This window comes from Chiloscyllium punctatum, chromosome 44, assembly GCF_047496795.1.
Source record: "Chiloscyllium punctatum isolate Juve2018m chromosome 44, sChiPun1.3, whole genome shotgun sequence".
NCBI lineage: Eukaryota > Metazoa > Chordata > Chondrichthyes > Orectolobiformes > Hemiscylliidae > Chiloscyllium > Chiloscyllium punctatum.
This window is the reverse complement of record NC_092782.1, coordinates 25,719,775-25,743,580: the sequence shown is the minus strand read 5'-3', so window position 1 is coordinate 25,743,580 and position 23,806 is coordinate 25,719,775. Positions and strand designations below refer to the sequence as shown.

The following is a 23,806-nucleotide window of genomic DNA, read 5'->3' as shown; positions in this document are numbered from 1 at the left end:
GAAGTTTCTAGTGCTTGTTCTGTTAATTCAGAAAGAAACAATGCGGAATGACATATGATTGAAATAAATAATTCCCTCTTAATTAGTATTGTGTGTTTTCAGAAACTGATTTCAATTTGATAGCTAATTCATCAGCTTTTAGTGATGAGTGTGCCCTTTTTTTGCTCTGCATAATGTTGCAAAGCTAGAACAATACAGATTGCAGACTGGGGCAGAAACTGTAGATATTTTGGTGAGACAGGCAGAGTCAGTGCTGAGGATGTTGGAAAATTAATTGCTACAGCTGACCTTGCTCCCTGTTAGAATTGCAGTTGATAAGGCATATCCTTAAATCAAAGTGTTTCTGTTTAGTGCACAGGAAGAACTTACTGGCACCTGACCACGATATAGAAACTGCGCGCAACTGAGCCCGACAGCAGCAACATTTGTATTTACTAAAAAGAAGCTGAAAGAAACAAAGAAAGTGAGGAGTTTTTCTATGTGAAAAGTTCCATCTTCTGAGAGGAAAATAAATTCTCCTCCTATCCCCCACCTTAGTTTACTAGCAGTTAAAAGAGCTGGATTTGCAAGTTGCAAATCAAACTCATACCAGAGTCTCTGCAGACATGCCTGTTTGTCTCCTCTCCTAAAGGTCAAGCCCGTGGCAATGTGGAGTCCTCAGTAGGGCAACCAAAAGTTTTGACATCTTTGTGGCACTAACAATGAATTGGTAATTGCCATCTTTAAATGATATAGTTATCTTAAGGACTTCTGTTTCCTTCTCCAAGAATCTTCACACCTTTTAATTCACACTTTTTTTCTCTCCAAAATGAATTTCCTCATCTGTTGGTATACCACTGGAGTGATTTCATTAACTGTTCCTGTTTTCCTCTTGCTTTGAAATAATTGGTGGGAGACAGGATGTGTAAGCTTCCAAGATTTTCTATTGAAGATGTATTGCCATATAAGTTGCAGCAGAGGTGTGTTGCTGTGTGTGACCCTCCTATGTATCCAGTAAACACAGGACATGACCGCAGTTCACTGTCTGGATCCTTCACTGTAAGATTATGAACCACAACCTGAAACTAACCAGACAAGTAAAATGTTAAAGTGTTTCATATTTGATTCCCTTCCATTTCTTTGAAAAGTCACCTTGTATGTCTATTCCATAATGGGGACATGAAGTTGAACACTTCCTATTCCCATTCAAAGAAAACTTGCTTTCTTAAAAAGAAACCTTTGCCACAGCTAACGTTTGTTACAATGTGGCAATCCTGAGATTATGCTGGACTTAGGTCATTGCTTTTAGTTACCACTGGAAACTTCATTCTTTATCTGATGATGCCTTTGCCCTCTGTAGTGAAAAGCCATTCTCTGAGGCTGAGCCAGGCTTTTCTAAACCGGTTCTGCATTTGACCCTGGAGTGAACTGTGACATCAGATCTACAAAATGGCTGAGACTGCCTGGTCTAATTGACCTGGAGAAGGTGGTGATGAGCTGCCTTATTGAACCACTGCAGTTCTGGACCTGTGCCTACTCCCATGATGCTGTTAGAAAATGAGTTTCAGAATTTTGATCCCACAATAGTAAAACAAAAGTGTGGTGATGCAGTTCTGGGTCAGGATGATGTGTGGCTTTGAGGGGAACTGGCAGGTGGTGGTGGTGTTCCCATGCATCTGCTGCCCGTGTCCTTGGAGTCGAGGTCATGGGTTTGGAAGATGGTATCAAAGGAGCTTTGCTGAGCCCTGCACTTGCTAACTCATCACCAAGTTTCAATTTGGTGGCCATGCCTTCAACTGCTTAGTCCATGAGCTATAACCCTCTTGGCCATTCTTTTTTCTTTTAAAATGTTCCTTACAAACTCCCTTTTTGGCCAACCTTTTAGCCATCTGCACGAATATTGCAACTTGTGGATTGGTGTCTAGTTTTACTTTAGAATGCTCAGATGAAATGCCTTGGGATTGTTTTTGTGTGGAAGAGACTATATGGCCATGAGCTGTTGTTATTGTTTTCTCACAAGTTGCCCATTAGATTAGTGTGTAACTGGAGGGTGCAGATAAAGGAGTAGCATTCCAAAATATTGTTTACATTCAAGACAAATACTCTGAAGAATTGGGACATTGAATAAATGGATGGAGTAAGGCAAGGTAGAGGCCAGGGTTCTCCCCAGCTGGTACGGCCATCTTATGCTTTTCTTTAAGCTTTTGTTCACTCACTGTGCATAGGTATAGGCTTGAGCATTATATAAAACAATGCAATGTGCAGCCACTTAAGCAGTATTTGCTATAGTGTAAGTAGCCTTCAATCATGTTCCTCTCCTTACCCTGTTAATCAAAAAAACACGTAATTCCCAATGCATCCCAAAGAACTACCAACTTCCGTCATTTACTGCCCGGCATAAGCACCAGCCTAGGTAATCTCCACTGTTTAGATAATCAGTTGTGAGATGTGAGTGATGAAAGTGTGGGAAGCCGTGGACAGTTAAAGGAAGCTGTTGATTGGAATGTAAGCCTTTGTCTTTCCTCAGCTGCAGAATCATAAAGTTTGAAGCTCACAGGATCAAGTTTTAAAAAGAATTCTGTTTATTCAGTGCCAGTGCTTTCTGCAGTCATTACAGGGTTTTCAAAGTTCACTTGGTGGTAATTGTAAAGGGCACTCTGTGTAGTTGCAATTGACCATTTTAAGAGTATTGAAGACCACTGTGGTATACCAAGGACTGCAGGGCATTCTGAGGTGGACTCCTCCTGTAAGGGGGTCTAAATTCAAGTCAAGATATCTCTCATGAACATTCAGAAAGCTGCTTTTGTTTTCAATGTTCAAGTGCTTGTTTTGTCTTATTTTGACACACAGGGAGATTAGATTTGGACAGCCATACTATAATACTTCACTGCTCATTGTTGCTTGTAAGCCTGTTCCCATGGATATCACCGGGTTGCTTGAAAGAATGCGCAGCAGGCCTGAGATGGCTTTTAAAGGATTGGAACTGCTTCCTCTCTGAGTGGAGCCATGTTTTGTTCTCTCCTCCTCCTCGAGATGCTTCAGAGCCAATGATGGCCTTTTGAAGTTGAGACTGTGTTTATTTGGGAAAATGCTGCTGTCAGCTTGCCCCAACCAGGCCAATGAGAAGATGGCCTTACTCCTCTTCAAAAGCAGTATGGGATCTTTGATGTCACTTTGACAAGCAGATAGTGTTCAGTTTAATGTTGTGTCCAGAAGGCAGCATGTCCATCAATGGTCGCACTCTTTCAACTTTGGGAGTGTCAGCCTATTTTAAGCACTCCAGATCTACAAAGCTTGAATCCCTGAGGTGAAAATATTACCATTGAACCAAGCTGATAGTGTGTGTAAAAATAAAAGCTAGGACCAAAATTTCCTGTATCATTGGATGTGGAGCAAGTTGTAAAGGGCTACATTGAGCCAAGTGCAAGGAGGTAGCTGGATAGTTAAGTCAAGAAATTCACAAGAGCTAGCAGGCAGCAATTGTATTATTCCTGTCAATGAGAAATATCTATAATTAGAAACAAGTACCAAAATTCTTCATTTAGCAACATCAAAGCAAATATCTTCTCCAATAAAAAGTGATGCTCAATGGATTAATTGAGTGGCAAGCCCCAAGGCAGATTATTTGAACTTGTTATAAATTCTCAACCAAAGAAGAAAAGAAATCCAGTACCTGAATCAAAAGCACACGGAAAACTTCGGGACATCCTTCTATTGATGAGAAGCAGTACAGAACTAAAAGGAGTGCTGGGTGTTATGAAGGTGTAAGGAGTACTGTACTTTTAAGAGAGTTGAAGGACTTAGCAAGCACACAGAGTGCTGGAGAATTTACAATGTAATATTTGGTCCAGCAACCAGCAGTACCTGGGTTGCTATGAGATAAACAAAATCAAATTTGGCCAATCAGTTTAAATTATGCCTCAAGATACAAAACTCCAATCAAGTATTTTGTATTTTGACCATATTTAAACCAATGAAACAATCCGAACATATAAGACTAGGAAAAAATGAACAGTTGGAGGAGAATTGCCAAAAGACCAACACATGTAGGCTGCTTATAAGAACTCTCTGAGATGTACCTGTCTGGAGAAGGCGTATACACGGGAAAAAATACGACTCCGACCTGGAGAGCAAATCTACAGAGGCAGATACCAACAGAAGATGCAACAGCTGGCTAGTTTTGAAATTTGAATTTTTCTGTAAATCTTAATTGAGGGCTTTATCGGACCAGTATTGTAGAGGGGAAGGTAAAAGATATTTTTAGATAAATGAGTTGTAGATAGTTAGTTAATTCTTCCCTGTTATACTTTTTAAAAATTAAAGTTGTTAATTTTACTTTAAATCGTGACTTTTGGGATAGTTCTTTGCCTATTGAATTTTCACAGATTACAGCACAGGTGATTTTTTTTCTGTGCGTTGCGTTTAAACTGGCTGGGTGGAGGGGGGGGGTTACCCCATGTTGTAACACTGGGAATAGCATAATATGCATTTTAAGATTGATCTTTCCACAATATCTTTTCCTTCCTCATCATCTTTTTGGTTCCCATTCTAGTTCTCTTTGTTCATTCACACCTCAACATTTAAATTTCATTCAAAGTTACCACTAGCTATGGGACTTTCAATAACATCATTCCTCCTTCTCTTTCAGCTGCTCATTGGTCTCATCAGAAAGCAATCTCACAGGTATTTGAAACTGGGTGGAATCTGTGCAGCATATAAGCATAGCAGAGAAGCGCACGGTCTGTTCTAACTTGACCATCAAGCCTCATCGTTAGAGTTTCAATGAACTGTGCATGCCAATTAATGATTCAACATAGACTCCTGATTAAGACTACTGATTAGTTTTGTGTTTTGGTGTCTGGTCAAGGTGAGCTATCAACAACTCCAATTTTAAGATCGATTCAAGAGTAACAACCAAAAACAATTTACTTAAAGACCTGTTACCTAGTCCTTTTAAGATTGAATGCAGTGAACGGCAGTGAGAACACCATCCTAATGTCTTAGCCCGACTGAATAGTGATGCAGATTTACTTCCCTAAAGAACCGTTCGTTAGGTAACTCTGAAGCTGTAAATAGTAGTTGGAGCTTTTTGGAACAATGTCCCAGTAAAGTTGAGAAATAGTTTCAAAAGTGGGGATTTAGTTGCTGATAGAGGTTGAACTTAACTACATTTGAAGAACATTTTGATTCAGTTATCAGCCCTTGATTAAGATTTATAATTAATTTTGATGGTGGAGGAACAAAATGCATCTGCGAAAAAAGATATACTTGTTGTTGAAATGGTCTGTATCTGATTCTTGGCATGAGCTATGAGAACATTGGACTCTGTTTACTGTTCTATTTTGTGACGGAAGAATTCCTGGCAGCTATCTTTGCTTACAGTTGAAATGTCAGTGAGCCTTTGGTCATTGTGGGTTATGGATGATTTACTCAAAGATTTTGGTTTTTGGTTCATCACCATTTGTTTATCTTCTGTAAATTGGAAGATCAATTATTTCCTGTTCAGATTTTGGAAGTTATTTTCACTCCTCCAGTTTGTTCTTATTTCTGTGCATCTTTTCATCACCGGGGAAAAGTGTATCTGTGCCCAAGGTTTTCTGAACTTTATTTTGTAACCAGTCAATTGGAAGTTATTGAGAGCAGCAAACATTTACTTTATTGTTTAGACTTCTTTATTTTGGTGCTCTGTCCACAGGAAACATAGAACAGAAAGAGTCTTAAGTGTGGTCAACCCATTGTGGAACACGTTATTGAATTAATTCAGTGGTAACACTCGGAGGAGGTGGGGGTGGATTTTCCTTTGTGTTTATTGAAATAAAGAATGTTGATATTTGGTATTAGAACATTTCTCATTCATTCCACCCTCTGCTTGCCATGAGAAAGAAAACAGGAGCATGTCATTGAAAATGTGCTTCTCTGAGATGTTTTATAGAAATATCCTCCCACATGACTACCCCATACTGAACCTTAGCTGCAATTGTAAAAGCAAGGTTAAAGCACACGTTTCTTTGGTTCATATCAAAACTTGGCAGTTTAAAGAAAAATCTTAAAAGATTTTTTTTCCAAGTGTTGGAGAAGCCCAAGTGCTTAAATGTTATGGAATATTCTGTAAGTTTATGGAAAATAATTTTTGGATGCTGTGCCCTGCCACCTGAAGTACTGGCACAGAATGGAACCTCACAATACCAGCTGCTCTGCAGTTAGCTGGGCATTAATTGGCTAAGACCAAGATTTCTGGCCCCATCTGGAAACAAGTCTTGTCTGAGAGAGTTGTCAGCTAAGTGGATGGTGGCAGAATCTATAATCCCAGCTGTGCCACTTGAGTGGAGGCAGTCTCTGAAGAAAATGCTCAAACAGAGGCTGGGTGAAAGGTATATCTAGGGTACTGGTTGGGCCAATCTGTTAGGCCTTAGTGAGTAAGGGTGTAGGGTTTTAGTGGTCAAGTTTGAAATGCTAGGGAAGTGTTAATGTAGACATGGCCTTGGAGGATCCTTTGTGGGAGGTCAGGTGTTCTTACGGGGAGGAAATCTGCCATATAGAAAGTATCAGTAAACATTTGGGAATTGTTAAAAATATCTATGACTGTGCATAAAGATGTTTGGCATTTTTGCAGCTGTCAAGGCTTTTAAAATTCCTGGACTTGAAATATTTGAAAAGAGTGCAGTGTTTTTAAAAGATAAATAATTGAGAGTTCCAAACTGTCTCTTTACATTAGCATGAGTTCTATAGTTATTTTTGCAAGGCTGATTTCACAACCTTCAGTTGTCACAGTGGTGTGCCCCAAGTTGCAGTTCTGTTGATAGTTCAAAGTGGTTATGGATTTTTGAAGTGGAACATTAGAATTTGAATTCCAGTGCATGTTTTAATAAGGGCTTAAATCAAATTAAACATGGTGGATCATTTTTCTAAAAATAAATGCGGATGTTAGTTTTAAAATTGTAACACCTTCAGTATACAGAAGAAGTTTATTTTATGTGAAAATGGGTCCTGAAGTCTGCCTACTATGGATACTGGGTGAGTTTGCATTGTAGGTGTGAGGGCAAAAGTGAGCAATGGGAGATATGGGTTTGCATGAATTGGCACAAAGTTGTCCTAGGGGGTTAGAAACGGCCATGAGGATGGGCACAATGCACAGGTCGGCACAGAGGATTATGAGAGGGCGTAAAGATGGGTACATGAGTAGGTGCTTACCTGAAGTATAGGAGGAGGAGCTACAATAGACAGCATATATTGGCATGGTGACAGTGTGAGGGGATGTGAAGGATGGAGTGCTGTTTTTCTTATATATTTTTATTTGGTAATGTGCCCGTGTGCTTAAACAGGCCTTCCACCACCCACACCCAGCAACCTCATTCTTCTTCCATATTCACCCCCAACATCTCCCATTTTCACAAGCATACCCACTCATTTGTATTAAAGATTGCGCCAGAGACTGTTATGTTGCACACTTGTTCACAATTATTTATTCTGAAAGCTGAAAATAAAAATGCTTCTGAAACTTGGGCACTACTACTTTCAGATTGCTTCCATTTTACTTGGAGTTGGCACAATGCTAGTTGATCACCCTCATCCACCTTCTCCTGTCAGTTACCATTGCTTTTTCAATTCTATGGTATTTAAGACTCTCACCCCACATCTTTCCACCTTGCTTCAGGCCTTCCTGCCACTTCCATTTCCAACATCCATCTCACTACATTTTCTCACTCTCTCAGCAACAGATACCAGACCATTTCAAACTGTTCTCAGATAATTTATTGGCTTTCACAATCTTTCCTGAGCCCCTCTCTGACACATTGATTCCAGACTTTGTCTCGCTTTGTTCCTGCATACATTCATCTCAGCATCTCTTCTCATTACTATCTAGTCATTGTTTCTCCTATTTTGATGTTGCCCCTTTTTCTGGCCTATGTAACAATGTCTGTCTCGCAACTGTCTGGTAGATTCTTCTTTTCAGTTGCAGTGATACATTTCTATCACCGTGGCTTTCCACTGTACCACTTCCAGTCATTCTCTCAAAATTTAAGCTATTGCTTAATTTCAGTTTGTGTACTTCAATGTTCTCTCATAACTAATCCCAGTCACATGAAGCCAGTCACTTTCTCTAGTTCTTCATGTATTAACTTGCACTGTCTTCATTCTGATCCTCCTATCTTGATTGCCCAGAAATTTCTTTGCTCTACCAATATTCACACATCCCAAAATTGGACACGATTAGGGTAACGTATTTCGTAAGTATTTCGGGATGTCTGAAGCTTAGGAGGTGTTCTGCAATGATTGATCTAAGCTACTCGGAAAATGTCTGTACCGAGCTACTCGGAAAAGTAGTTACCGCCTATGTCTTGTAATTGTATTCAGCAGAATTGAGTGATTCGGCACATAAACTGGACTTTGGATCTAAATAGGCTGATAAAATTGTGGCTGGATGCCAGAGGGATTGCCAACTGTGTTTTAATTATATTTAACAGCTGACAGACCTCGCAAATTTTTTTCCTCTCGTTTTGTTCATTCCCAGAGGTCATTAACATCAGATTTTCACAATGAAATTTAATTTTTTTTTTCTTCAAGTGATCAAACATTAAGAATCAGATTTTCTCTCAAATTGAAGGAAAGCACTCCAAATTTTCCATCCGTTTCTTATGAAAAGTCAAGACCAGAGCCTCATTCATATTGCTTTGGTGACATTTGCCAAATACATTGTGCTATGAATGCAGTACTCATACATATCTGAATGATTGTGCAATCTGAACTGTAGTTTATAAGGAGCGCAGTACACTGATAGTTCCCTAATGCCTGGGATCTTTGAGCGAAGACGGATTTGGGTCACGCATTGTTTACTAGAAGGCTATTGCAAATGGACCTCTATGCATTATATTTTTTCAACTGAAGACCCCATCAAATGACAGCTAACTCTCTGAACTCCTTAAAAAAAAATGTTAAGAACTTTTTAATTCCTTTGTTTATTGTTGAAAATATTATTTTCCTGACACATCATTTTATCCACTGACTTCTCTCCTTTTTCTACTAGGTTAAAACACACTTCATAATATACTGTAAAGTCTAACTTCGATGATCTTCAATTATAACATTATATTAAGTGACCGTGAGTCCAAGAATGGTGTATTTATACAATGGATTTCATTTTGATCAGACTAAATATTGATTCCTTTGTTACAAATGGTAGACATGGTACTATATTTTCTTATGAAGTGTTGACAGTTAATAATTTATATTGGTGTAGTCGCGCTACTGTTCTCAGAATTTAAATAAAGCCTATAGTTCAAGTGGATATGAACTTGCCAGTCATTTATTCCTGCTACATATCATGCTATTTCCTTACTTTCTTTACAATACTGCAATGCCCTTTATAATATCAACATTTTGTTTCTATCTATTTTACTGTCGGCTGAAAGGTTTATTACTGTAGTGCTTCTGTAAATCTATGTGCTTTTCTCACAGAAATCATTAATAACCAACTGGGTTGAAAGCAGGTTGTATTTTAAATTGATTAAATCTTGATTCTCGAAGATTTAGATTGCTGTGCTTTTTCAGATCATTGAATATCATTAAGTACATGCAACATAAAGCCAGAAGTGAATCAGAATGCTTGTTTTCTACCTTGGACACTTACGCTTGGACTTTAACCAATTCATGACGATTCTGCTTTAAAATGGCAAGTGCAGAAGTCCCATTCTGGGCCTGAATCACACATGATGTTACCCAAGCTCAGCAGGCCACTGGAACCAAGTGCATTGTTTAAACAGACCACCTGTTCACCATAGGATGGGCTGTAAAATTGCAGTGTTACTATATTGAATATTCAGAGTAGGTATAAACACTCTTGAAGAGAGAAGGACATCCTTAGAGCTTTCAAGCTGTGGAGTTATTTAAATCCACATCTATTTAATTTTCTTTTTAACAGGCTGTGTCAGTGAGGAGTAAATAAAAGTCTGGTTTAGTGGTTATAATATCGATCTGTTGAAATTACCCTAAGGCTGGTCATTGAAGTTATCAATCTTTGGCAGTTTACTACATCTTATAATTATCCCAAGAAGGATACATAAAGTTGCAGCTTGATTGTCAGTTCAAAGAGGTTTCTAAAGGATTTACTGTCTTTGATAAAAATTATGAAACAAATCTGTTTTTATGAAGGATTGAGTAATTGTTATGATTTAAAAGTTTTGAGATAGAGGAATTTAAAAAAATATTTAGTGAAGACTTAGATATTAAAAAAATTATTTTATTTTATCTCCATGCATCTCCTGAGGACTTTCCAGGGTTGATCAGTGGTTCACACTGCTGCCTCACTGCGCCAGGGACCCAGGTTTGATTTCAAACTTGGGTGATTTACTGTGTGGAGTTTGCACATTCTTCCTGTGTGGGTTTCCTCCCACAATCCAGAGATGTGCGGGTTAGGTGGATTGGCAATGCTAAATTGCCCATAGTGTTCAGGGATGTGCAAACCAGGTGTATTAGCCATGATTACAAGGATAAGGTAACAGGATTGGGTCTGGGTGGAATGCTCTTTGGAGGGTCAGTGTGGACTTGATGGGTTGAATGGCCTATTTCTATGCTGTATAGATTCTATGGTTTCTATGATTTTGAGAGATGTTGATTCAACTGTTGGTGGATGAGAATCTACAGCACCAAACAATAACTTTTAATATGGAAATAGTTAGCAATCATATTGCTGTTCTTTGTGGCCCTCAGACCTTTTGAGAGGGCGTTGGATAATTGTTTGGATAGAAATGGTGTGCAAGGATATGGAAAAAATGCAAGAAATTAGCACTAGGTAATAGAACCAGTGAGGCATGATGGATCCAATTACCTCTTGTTGCATTGTAATGTTTCTGTGACTCTGAGCGATGACATGAGAGTAAGGAAGGTGCAACAGGACTATCTGCAAGATTGCCTATTAAGCAGATTGAATTCTCTTGCACCTCCAATTTTAAAAGCCAGTACACTGCTGCAGTTAGATGGTGATCCAAGTTGCTACTAGCTGTCAATGTGGGGAAAATCATAGGTGTGTGAGTGTGTGTTTTGTAGACTCTTCAAGATCATGTCTAGAACCTGCATTTGGAATCGTTCAGCTTGAGGCTAACCAGGAAACACTCCAACGTTTACTGTGTGTTAGAGTGCAGTTTGATGATCAATCAATTCGGCATTGTTATGATGCACCTTTTCTGGCCATCATGTCCTTAGATGGAACTTGACCGCAGAGCTTCTAGCCCAGAAGTTAGGGATATTATTACAGCAGCACAGGACCCCCTTTGCGGGCTGTTTTCCCCATACAGTGCGGGGCCCCATTTGAGCCCCAATTTCTTAAAACATACACTTAATTACATTTCTTAATACATACACTATTTCTTAAAACTAAGTATTGCGGCTAAAGGTCACAAAGTCAATGCATTCACTTTTTAAAGGTAGCAAAACAGGAAAAATGGTGCATCCATGTGCAGAGTGTGTTTTTCCCGCATTGAGAGCTTGTAGCACAGTATATAACTAGGCAAAAGTGAGGACTGCAGATGCTGGAAACCAGAGTCTAGATTAGAGTGGTGCTGGAAAAGCACAGCAGGTCAGGCAGCATCTGAGGAGCAGAAAAATCGACATTATGGGCAAAAGCCCTTCATCAGGTGCTCCATTCCTGATGGAGGGTTTTTGCCTGTAACGTCCATTTCTTGGCTCCTCGGATGCTGCCTGACTTGCTGTGCTATTTTCCAGCACCACTCTAATCTAGCACAGTATATGAACCTTACCACACTGCTATTTTAACGTTTCTCCAAATGCGTTCATGACATTATTTGTGAGAATGATTGTGAAGTTGGACAAATAATCATATTGAGGTTTATCCAATAATGTTCAAAATGCATAATGTGCAAGTGTGAATACTGTTCCAGCACAGAGAATGTAATTGGGAATTGGGCAGTTAGATGACAGGACTCCATTCGGAAGTTGGAATTAGTGCAGCACAAAGCAGCAAGCTTTGTTGCCTTATTATCATGTTTATATTGTTAAATAACATTGTTTAAAAGAAACTGGGAGTCTGGTCTGAGCTTTTACGAAAAACAAAATAAAGCCCATCCTATACCATGGTGGCAGCAGTGGAGATACTTAGATGATGATTTCCTGAACATAGTAAGCTGAAGACTTGCTTGCAGTGAGGCATGTGTCAGGATGTCCACACCAGCCAAACAGTCCTTGTCCTTTCCAGGGCTCTTTCACGCTATTAAAAGACGTAGAAACTTGGGCGATTACATGAGGATACTTTTCCACAGATACACAGCAGTTCCGGATCTCTATATGTAGTAAGTACAGTTCCAGGTCAGTACTTAATTTACAGGCAGTGAGTCCCATTACCAAAGAGATCCCTATCAGACTAGGTGTTAACAAAAACTCAGCAACATTTCAATCGATCCAAGCAGCATTTGATGCTTATTTTAGTTTCAGAACCTTGTTATAGAATGTGTATGCTTCAACCAGAAATGCTGACAGACTCTGTCTCAGAGCTCTCCATTCAGAATTTAGATCGAGCTGCCAGTCATATGTTGATGTGAAATTGAAGGGTAAACTTGTTTAAACTCCCAGTAGCATGCTGACTGATTTATTGCAGTCTGCACAAGGCTTGATATTAAGGCAGGTGGCCCATGTGGTAGTTTAGGCCAAGCACAGAGCACAAAATCAGGGCGTGATTTGGTGCAACTCCAAGGCTCAGTCCAAATGCAAAGTCAGCTAGGCCCAAAGGTGGTCACCCACTTGACAATGTAGTCTGCCAAAAATTGGGGGGGGAAGGCAGGAAGTGCCATCTTGAAGCGCTGGCAAGTGGTGAGAGAAGACGGCAAAAGTGGCAAAATTGTCCAGCAGGTGGCATCCAGTGTTTTCATTGTGATAGATTTGGGAATTTCAGCAGTTTTGCAGTGGAAGAGCACCTTCTGAGTAAATCAAATCCTCAGTGAAGTAGAGTCCAGCAGATTGACCAAGAAGATAGTGTAGGCAGGATATTGTTGACCCTAATGTAGGAAATGATGATCTCTACCACGATCACTAACCTTAATGGTCGAAAATTCTGATACAAAATCTTTACTCGATACAAGAGCGACCAATAACGTGTTGCCTAACAATTCAGAACATCTTCTTGCTGTGTGCCTTCAAGAATCAAATATTATCTGGATGCTAGGAGACCACACCTTTTGGTAAAGTTAGTTTTGAAGCAACACTTGGTTGCAGTGGTAACATTATTACGGAACCTATTTATGTCCTACAGAATTAGAACAAGTCCTTGTTGAATTGGCAGGCTTGTGAGCAACAATGTCTTTGACAACAGCCAGCAAATACTTCAGCCCAGGTCATAGACTCTTCTTCTAAGGTGGTGACGAGGTTCCATTTTGTGAGGAATTACCTCTGCTTTTCCAGGGGCCTGAGGTTTTGTCTGCTGAAAATGGGACAGCATTTTTGTGGATTTTCCAATGTTTTATCAGCCAATTTAAGTTTTGTATCATGAAACTTGGAATGATTGTTATTTGTAAAGAGTATCTCAGCTTTTCTCAGAATTTGACTAGCATTGTGATGCTCCTCCTCCAGTTATGCCTGAAGAGGATGGGCGTCTTCTTCAGATGTTTCTAATCAGTGGGTGAACTTGACATCGTGTTAGTGTCAGACCCAGATTTATCCCTTCTGGAAGAAACTCCAGTTGTACTTGACTTCTTGGTCCTTCATCCCTTTAATACTTAAGGCTGAGGTAAATTCTTGATCAGAAGGGGAACCAAAAGGCAAGAGGAATATCAGATCAGCCAAGGTACTGTTGAATGGGGAAGCAGGTTTCAGGGTTTGAATGGTTTACTCCTCCTATTTCTTATACTTCTAGAGTGAGCGGAATTCTTCACTTACCTCTATGGAGAAGCCAGTTTTTGTAACCAGCAGTAATAATGCAGAAATGCTGCATGTGGTATTGAAGATGTGGTGGATTTTCAGTACTTGCATCTGTACAAGAGGATCACGATCGTTTTTCCACTGTTATGGTCCAGATCAAACTCCCTCAAAATATTTTTAAGATAGCCTAGACTCTAACTTTCTTATTTTAAAAGTAGATATGAAGTGCATGTTCCAGATGTGACATGGCCTACTTGATGTTATGCAAAATGCAATTTATTTAAACATGAACTTAGAATAACTTAATTATTGGAAAACGTGGCCGAATAATAGATTAATAGTGCGCATTACTAATTAATTGTTCTAAGATAGTGTCATTCCATGACCACATTCCTTGGCAAAAAGGTAAATTCTGACACAGATTCTTGCATGTCATTCTCTAATCCAGGATGAAACAACATCGAGAGATTTCAGAGAAAGTAGCAACTAGAAAGTATTTACTGAAGCTTCCAACCCTTCTGGGACTCCAAACAGCTTCTGACTGCTGTAGCTAAAAAAAAACTAGAAAGCCTGGTCTACGGGAACTGGCCACTCCCCCTCCATTGCTACAACTGTTTTTTAAAAAACCTAAAGGCCTCCTAAATTATTTACTTAAGCTGTTTCAGTAGCCAGTACGTCCCCTCTGCCTTCCTAAACCCTCTCCAAAACAAAACAAGACAAGACCTTTTTTAAAGTGACAGCATTGTCACCCAACCGGCAACAGCTTCAGTTTGATGGGATTATGCCAGATTACAAAGAACAGCAAAACGCGCAGGAGAGTCCTTCAGCAATACGTGACAATGTGAGCTCGAATTTTCTGAGATACCAGTAAAAGGTTTATTTTTATCTGGTATCCCAGACACACTGACAGAGAGAGACAGCAGTCAATGTTAACGTTCCTTGGCCCACAGCTTTTATCCAGAACGATTTGATTAGATTAGATTATCCACAGTATGGAATCAGGCCCTTCAGGCCATTTGTGGTAACTACTGTTGTGGACTCGACTGCAAATCTTCCAGTGCAACCAGCAACCTCAGAAGAGATTTTTATTGATCAGTTATGTTCTTTGTGCAAATCTCTTTCTTTTTAAGAAGTGTATCTATGAGTTGTAGTCTTGCTGGTGTCCTGTTCCCTCTTCATCCAAAACTTGAGTATCGCGCAAGAAATTCAAGATCTTCTGTCCAGCTAGTGCAGCAGATTGGTGATACCTGTAAGCTCTTCAATAGTGCAAATGTACCAATCTGTCATGCTTCATTGTTAACTAACCTTCTCAGAAGAAGGTATTTCTAAAAAGAGAGATAAGACTACTCAGCATCCAGCAAGGAAAAGAACACCCACCGTCTTTGTACTGATAGCCCACAAGCAGCCAGTCCCTTCAGTACCATGAAGTAGCACCACGTTATTGATCCTACTCTTTTCATTTCAGCTGCTGTATGAAGTATGGTCCCAAGCCAGTCTTCAGATCATTGTTCTCCTCAATCATTTTGAATGACCAGACCAGTATTGAGAGTTCATTGTGTTACTCAAATCTGAGAGTGATGGAATTTGGTGGGAGATAGTGGGATTGAAGAGGCATTCACTTAAAGGGGGATACTTTAACTTCAGTGTTTAGTCAATATGTTAAGCAAATGCTTTCAGCTAAAACTGAGAAAGCATTTGTGGGGAGATGTAGCGATTGGATTTAGTGGACATGCAGATAAATCTCCAAGGCATACCACAATGTAACTGTAATCATGTGATAGGGCTCTGCTGAAAGATCAGCTTAGAACAGTGAACTCTATTGTCTTATCATGTAAACAATGTAAATAAACATTGTTGGAAAGAAGCCTAGATGTTTTGTCTCAGCTTGTATGATGAATAGAAGAACACATACTAAAAAAGATTGCATTTTGTAAATTCCATTACGATTCTTGATGCTGGTCATAGGCCCCCTAGTAAAAAGATAACCTTCACTGATCTTAGTTTACTGAATGATAACGGAAGACAGACTGATATAGCACTGACTACCACACAAATAATGTAGGTTGTTTCCCTTGAGTTATGGAAACCTAACTCCAAGCATGTGATAATCTTAGTTTTGTATTTGTTCCTATTAAGTAGCATGAGTCTAAAGCTAGTTTGTTGTGGAGTGAATTTCACCCTTCATCCTCCTTTCACACATTGTAGAACCCTGCTGGTTTCCTCTGGTTAAAGATCCACTGTGCTGTTAGAATATTTGTGGCCTTTTTGTTATTGTGGAGTTATGGAGCCTTGCCCTTGTCCATTGATAGAGTCATGCCCTCAACCTCCCATCATTGGAGGCTTCTCCCTTACATAGACTTTGTAATGTTGCAGAGGTCCAGTGCTCGTGAGGCTGCCCTTGGTTTAATTGCTCTTTATCTGAACGTGTGGCGCATATCACTGCCTAGTCACATGGCTATTGTGCTAATGACAAAAAAGACACTTTGATCTCCAAGTTTGAAAAACTTTGATATACTTTGCCAGAGCATAAGAGGATCTGGAGGCTGACTGGATAGTCTGAGAAATGCATAATTTACCGTAACGGCATTTTCAGCTCAGGTGTCTGTATGAGGGAGAGAGAGGGAGAGACAAAGATGGACAGTCTTAGCATTAGACTGTTGATTTATGTTTGTGGTTATTACTGATTTGTGTAGAGCCTGAACTGGGTAAAAGAGCATTGTGCAGCCGAGGTTGCAAAAGTCTTTCTTGTTTCATTTCTATTCCAATTCCAAGCAGAATGTTGCAACAATACAACAAAATATGATCCTTGTCGTTGCATTACAGTAACATTTATAAATATGCAAGATTCTTCTACATGCCGTTCAAGTAATGGAGTCATAATGTTGATGACTATTTAATGTTTTAGCATACACTCTTTCTTATGAGCAATACTGCCTGTTCACTATTGGACTCCTAATCGTTAGGAAGTAAGTATTCACTGCTATTTAACATTCCATGTGGAAGAATTTGGGTTGTCCTTATCCAGTTTTTAACATCACAACCTGTCTTGTGGAGCTTGTGGAACTATTCTGATGTGGGCAAGGGAATTAATTTATGCAAATCTTAATACTTGCAGCCTAGAGTGCTTCACGTGTGCAGGATTATTTCTACAGACTTCGGAATCCCACTATCAGGTTGGAATGGGGCCAATGAGTGGGAAAGAGTCACTCCTTGTGATTTTCAAAGGGACAGTTGATTAATAACCAATGTAGAGGAGAAGACTCCTCAAGATGCAAGTGTCTTTTCTCTGACTCTTTAAAAGTGTGACGAGAAATGCCTTTTGCAGTCAGACCACCATGGTGAAAGGGGGAATGAGCCAGAACTAGGCGAGCCTGCAAGAAGGGATAACCTCTCGGCCCTCCAGCTTAGAGCTTTGATGCTTTCCTGTCAGTCTACAGGAGGAGACTGTTCCAAGCAGTTAAATTGGCTGCCAGAGCATGAAAGGATCTAGAGGCTGACTGGACAGTCCCAAATAGTATTCTTGAATGAACAAACTGAATCTACCACCCACTGCTTCCAGGAGGGCAGCATTGCCATCAACCCCCATGTCCATTCCCCCCATTCTGCCATAAAATGGCAATGGCATGGGATGGAGTTGGGGAATCAGCAAGCCAGAGCACCCACTTTCTATCACCATCCGGAACTTCAGGCCCTGGATGATTGGAAGGGGAAGTTGCTCACTTCTTTATGATGTCCTACCTCACTTTGATGATCTTTGTAAAATTATGCAACTTCAACAGATGTTTCTGTTTTCTTAGGTCGTAAACTAGTACAGATTGGATACAGGTGGATGTGTGAAGAAACTAAGCACTTGCGGAATGAGGGTATTAATAGCAACTAATGAGGGGATTAGGAGCAGCGCTGTGTCTGAGCTTCTAACTCGGGGCTTGAATGCTTCTGTCTGCTTTCTTATTTTTTTTTCTTTTTACTTTTGCTGCTTTTCTTTTGCTCTTTTTTTCCTTTCCCCTTTTAAAACCTTTTTTGGCATCTTCATCTTAGCAAGAGCAGGCCCAGCCTCCTGAGCATGTGCAGTAGTCGAGGCAACAGAGTTGGCTCCTCCTGGCAGCAGCAGTGGGCACAGCGATTCCTGAGGAGAAAGTGAGGACTGCAGATGCTGGAGATTAGAGTCATGATTAGAGTGGCGCTGGTGGTGAAGGGGCACCATGCCAACATCGACTGTGACGATAGTCTCGGACGTTGGTATGCCCAGCGTGGGCAGTGGTGAAGGTGAATCGGCCCAGCAAAGAAAGATGGTGCCTGAGGATTGGCGACTTTAAGCTATATCTTTTCATTTGTTTATACTACCAAAATGATGCTGGATTATGGCAACAAATGAAAGCTTTTCACTTTTTTTTTGTGTTTCGCTGTAAAATGCACGTGGCAGTAAATCATTTGTTCATTCATTCTTACCTAAGTTATTCTCATTCTCATTATGTCCAAAGATATGCCTAGATATTCCCAGGGTCAGGTAGTTGTTACTGCTGTCTGGGTGGGAGTTGCACATTGGTATACTGCAGAAATCCCAGTGCAAATGCTTACAAAGAAATTGCTAGTGAATTTGAAAATGCTGATTAGCAACTCCTCTCCACCCTGTTCAAAACAACATCTAGAACTCACAAACCGACTCTTGTAAACTCGAAGAATTTGAAATGTTCTGAATCATTTGAGCCTAAAAGGTACTCAAGATGCATTAGACAGTTAGAAAGCTGCTGTCATTCTTGGATAAATGGGACTGAACCTCTGACTCACCACACACACCCACCCACAGCTACACCCTCCCATCCCTAACTGACCCTTCCTGATCTGAGCAGATCCCCACCTCACCTGATACCTCCCCATCCCATAATGTGCGTCCACTCACCCACTACATTCCCACTCGATGCTTACTCACCAGCTCCTGCCACCAAAATAAATACTCATCCATTCCCCTAGTGCCCAATGTATCTGACACTGCCTCCACCAGCAAATTCCACCCACCCGGACTCTTCACTTACTTCCATGCCCTTTCACAGTAGCTTTCAATATTTCTCCTGGGCACTTAGTATACAGCACTGAGTACTGCAGAAAATGGCATAGCTTCAACAACGATCTTCTCAACACTGAATCTCAGGATTTCTAGGCAGGTTCATAACAGGAGGTCCCTGACCAGGAATTTCCATCACAGAAATCATCAAAAAGTAAATGGCTGCATTTTAATTTGAATGGGGTTTTGACTAACTGTAAGAGTAATGACTATATTCGTAATTTCTAGGCCACCTTTTTATGCTGGTGTGCCTTTAAAGTATTGTGGATGTTGTGATGCATATTCTGTAACAAAAGCACACAAGGAAACCTTCATTATCATCCAGATTGTCATCCTTTAGGGTGTTCAAAGGCAGTAGCATGTTTAAGGGTTATGTTGATGCTGGTAATCTGCTTGTGGTTTGATGTTGAGGTTTATATTGTCATATCAACTGTGTTTCACATCTTCACCACCGTGCAGCTTTAATTTATGCTTCAGCACGTTCTCATCCTTTATATCAGCTAATTCTCGAATGCTGGTAGCGATTGCAAAGTAGCAAAGCAATAGTGAGACTTTTACAAATGAGTCACATTGGAGCTATTGAAAAGGTTAGATAACCTCAACACAAAATGCATATTTTGAGTTGCATTAATTTAAGGTATGGTCTTTTTGTCCTAAACACAGAAATATACGTTGGAAATCACACTCTAGAGAGCTTTGAGTTGGGACTTGTAAATTCTTTTAATTTATGGGTAATGGTAGATTGTAGACATTTACATGTCACTGATTACCTTGTTTTGATTCTATGTTATTTGTGTACATTACTTTAGATATTGTCTCAGGAGTTTGCTATGATTTTGCTTATTGTATATATTGTGTGGTAGTTGCATATGAACTGCATTTGTCTATTTGTTTTCTTTGTTACTTTTAATTTTGTTTGAACATTCGACAACATGATAATCATTAATGCTTTACACTGTAGGCTGAAAATGAGCATAACTTGTACAAAAATGTGAAGCATGCACATTGATCCTCTCCTCATGTGCCGACCCTCGTCTCCCTCGCTAGACATAACCCATCAACCTATTGGACACATGCAGAGGAATGCTAAATTAAGAAGTCACTCCTAATCAGTACAGTCTTTCCTGCTCCTCCAATGCTGTTTGATCTGCTGTGTTTCTCCAGTTCCACATTTTATTGACTCGGACTTCCAGCATCTGTAGTCCTTTCAATTTCTACTGCCTCTTCTCCTCTGCCTTGCCTTCAAAACATACCACTAGAATCTGTTGTAACCCCAGATTATTCAGGGAATTCAGGGCAGATTTGGCTCCAGGATATGTAGGCCCAATGACATGTGGACACTCCCTCACACTCGTGAACCAAATTTGCTGCTGTGGGTGAATACCTCCTCACACTTGGGGATGTCTTGACAGGTTAAAGGCAAAAGGATTAAATATTGACAACATTTCTAGAGGTGAGCCCAAAGAACTCATGTTATCTTCCTGGAATCTTCTAAAAACAAGTCAGTGCCAAGTAAAAGCTCAGCTGGCTGAGAAAGAGGGACTGGAAAAAGCTGAGGTCAGTGATTCTACAGCTTTCCTGCCCATTTGTCTTCCTCTACAAAAGGTGCAGCAGAGGCTGTGTATTGCACAATGGGGATCCTGAGCCATACGAGGTGGTATTTTACACAGAGCACAAAAGCCTTAAGAAAACAACCTGCTTTGAAAGATACATTGGCATGAAACATTGGCCAGCTTTTAAGTTTGGAGTCTGCATCCAGGGCATCTGTTAGTCAAACTAAGAGAAACAGCTTTGTCAGCTGTTGAGTACATAAGGGTCTGTTTACTAAGCATTCTGGACATTGTATCAGTAATTTTGAAGGGTGCAGTTCCTCTCCATTATTCAGGGAAGCACAGGAAATCCTGCTTGTGATTAGAGCCCCTCTAGAACACGACTTGACTCAGTTTTGTATCAGATCCTTTGTTAATTGTTTTACTTGTGACATTCATTTAGCAGGATAGTGTGTCATGACAATGAAAGCACATAAATACATTCAATGACGTGGCCTCCACAACCTTCTGTAGAAATGAATTCCACAGATTTACCACCCTTTGGCTGAAGAAATTCCTCCTCATCTCCGTTCTAAAGGGTCATGTCTTCACTCTGAGCTTGTGTCCTCGATACAGAGTCTCTCCTATTAATGGAAACGTCTCCTCCATACCCACTCTATCCAAGCTCTTATACTCTAAGTTTCAATCAGGTCTCCCTTCATCCTTTTACACTCCATCAAGTGTAGACCCAGAGTACTCAACTGCTACTCATATGACCAGCTCTTCATCCTTGGGATCATTCTTGTAAACCTCCTCTCAACCCTCATTTAATGCCAGCACATTTTTCTTCAGATTTGGAGCCTAAAATTGCTCACAGTATTCCAAATGTGATCTGACCAGAGCCTTATACAAGGTCAGCAGTACACTTCTGCAATTGTATTCTAACCCTCTTAAAATGAATATTAACATTACATTTGTGTTCCTAAATGCTAGCTAAACCTGCACGATTCTCTTAATTGGATGGCTCAGTGGTTAGCACTGCTGTCTCACAGTGCCAGAGACCCATGGTTTGATTCCAGCCTCGGGTGACTGTCTGTGTGGAGTTTGCACGTTCTCTCCCTGTCTTCATGGGTTTCCTCCAAGTGCTCTGGTTTTCTCCCACAATCCAAAGATGTGCAGGTTAAGTGAATTGGCCATGCTAAATTGGCCATAATGTTCAGGGATATGTAGGTTAGGTGCATTCATCAGGGGTAAATGTAGAGTAATACGGGAGGGGTATGGATCTGGGTGTGATATTGTTTGGAGGGTCAGTGTGGACTTGCGGGGCCTAAGGGCCTGTTTCCATGCTGTAGGGATTTGATAATTCTATAATCCTGAATCAGGTCTCCTAAGTCCCTTTCTGCTTCAGGTTTCCAAAGCCTTTCTCAATTTAGAAAATAGTCTATGCCTGTATTCTTCCTCCCAAAATGCATAACCTCACACTTTCCCACGTTGCATTCCATCTGCTGCTACTTTGCCCCACTCTCCGAGCCTGTCCAAATCCTTTTGCAGCTTCCCTGTTTCCTGAACTCTACCTGTCTCCCCACCTAGCTTTGTGTCATCCACATACTCCGTTCTTTGCTCCACCCCAGTCCAACACCAGCTCCTCCATATCTCTGATTCCCATAATACTGTATTTGCCAAATTCAATCTGCACTACTAGTTCACTTACCCTCCTTCGTATGTGTGTGTTTGTGTGCATACTATGGGCATTTAGTTACAACACCCTGAGTCGTGCATTGACTACCCCCCTTCTCACAGGTGTCCCCTTTATCTGCCATGCCTGAATTTAGATTCCTGACCCTTTCCATACGCTGTCCTATTACTTGTTCTGGAAACTTTCATAACCTCTCATAAGCCATTCCGATATCTTTGACTTTTTCTGTAATTTTCCATGCAACGGACCCCCCTCCCCCACCGCCACTCCAGTCCTCCCTCCCCTTGACTACCACCTCCACCTCACACTATTTAATTCAAATTCAATTTGGAAGATGTAAGTAGTTTGTGGAAAATGCAGTCCCTGAAAGATGCACGATCCCTTGCATCTAGTCAGTGAAAGCTCTAAATTAAATGGTACCATCGACTTATTATTTCTGGGTTCTGCAGCGGAGTTAGAAATTTGTTAGACTGAAGAGATTTTGTTACATGAGACACTCTGAAACACGAGGAATGCTCTGACCCCAAGTGCAGCACAGAATATATTGGCATAATGACCCATGTGTTAGTCCTCCTGTCCCACTATACAATGTCAGGATTTTCAGAAGATTGGCCTGAAACCTGATAGCTGGTACAGAGTTTGTACTTTAATTAGGCCCAGATCAATCTGGTGAGAAAGGAAGCTTCCCCTCTCCTGCCTTCAATCGCTGGGCAGGGGTGTACTCCAACACAAACGTTAGGGCTTTCACTGGCACTCCTTTGTGACTGTGGGACAGACCCAATAACTTACCAAAGACGTTGGACTGTTCTCATTTCAATCCCCGTGAAGGTATTAAATCGTCTGAGCCTTTTGGAGAGCAGCAGCCAGAATCGCCAATGTCGGCAGCTGGGACTACTGATAGGTTTGTGTATCAGCTTCTCCAATCCCTGTGCAAAACCCTCTCAATGCCTGCACCCTTGCTACAAAAGTGCCCAGACTATGTAAATGACTCAGAGTTGGATTTGGGTGCCCTTCCATTGCACAGAAGTAGCACAAATGCTGATTCTGATTAGATATCTAGAAAATAAGACAATACCCAGCCCACTGCCCCAATTGTTTAAAATGTTTGCACTTTTCTTGTAACTTCCAAACACTTGAAGAAAATGTCAGCCGAATTGAATTGAATTTATTGTCACATGTCCCGAGGCACAGTGAAAAGCTTTGTCTTGTGAGCAATACTGGCAGATCACAGAGTCAAATGGCATAGACAAGTAAATAATAGGTAAACAGCAACAAAAACAAAAAAAGATAGATGTGAATGTTAAGAGTTTGAGAGTCCATTCAGGTATTCTAACAACAGTATGGTAGAAACTGTTTTGAAACAGGCTGGTGCGTGTGTTCAGGCTTCTGTACCTTCTACCCGATGGTAGAGATTGTGGGAAAACATTGCCAGGATGGGATGGAACTTTGAGAATGCTGGCAGCCTTTCCTTGACAGCAGGCCTGGTAGATGGATTCTACAGATGGGAGGTTGGCCCTTGTGTTTGTCCAGGCCGAGTTACTCTCTGTAACTGCCTCCGATCTTGAATGGTATATTTGCCGTACCAGGTAGTGATACGTCCAGACAGAATACTCTCGATGCACCTATAAAAATTGGCAAGGGTATTTGCTGTCATGCCAATTTTCCTCAGTTGCCTAA

General features: G+C 40.6%; 1 protein-coding gene across 13 annotated transcripts in view; it reads left to right on the top strand.

Annotated features, from left to right (window-relative positions):
- anks1b (ankyrin repeat and sterile alpha motif domain containing 1B) overlaps nt 1-23,806 on the top strand; it is an 810,941-nt gene that overhangs the window by 341,046 nt on the left and 446,089 nt on the right. The gene's annotated exons all lie outside the window — the stretch shown is intronic.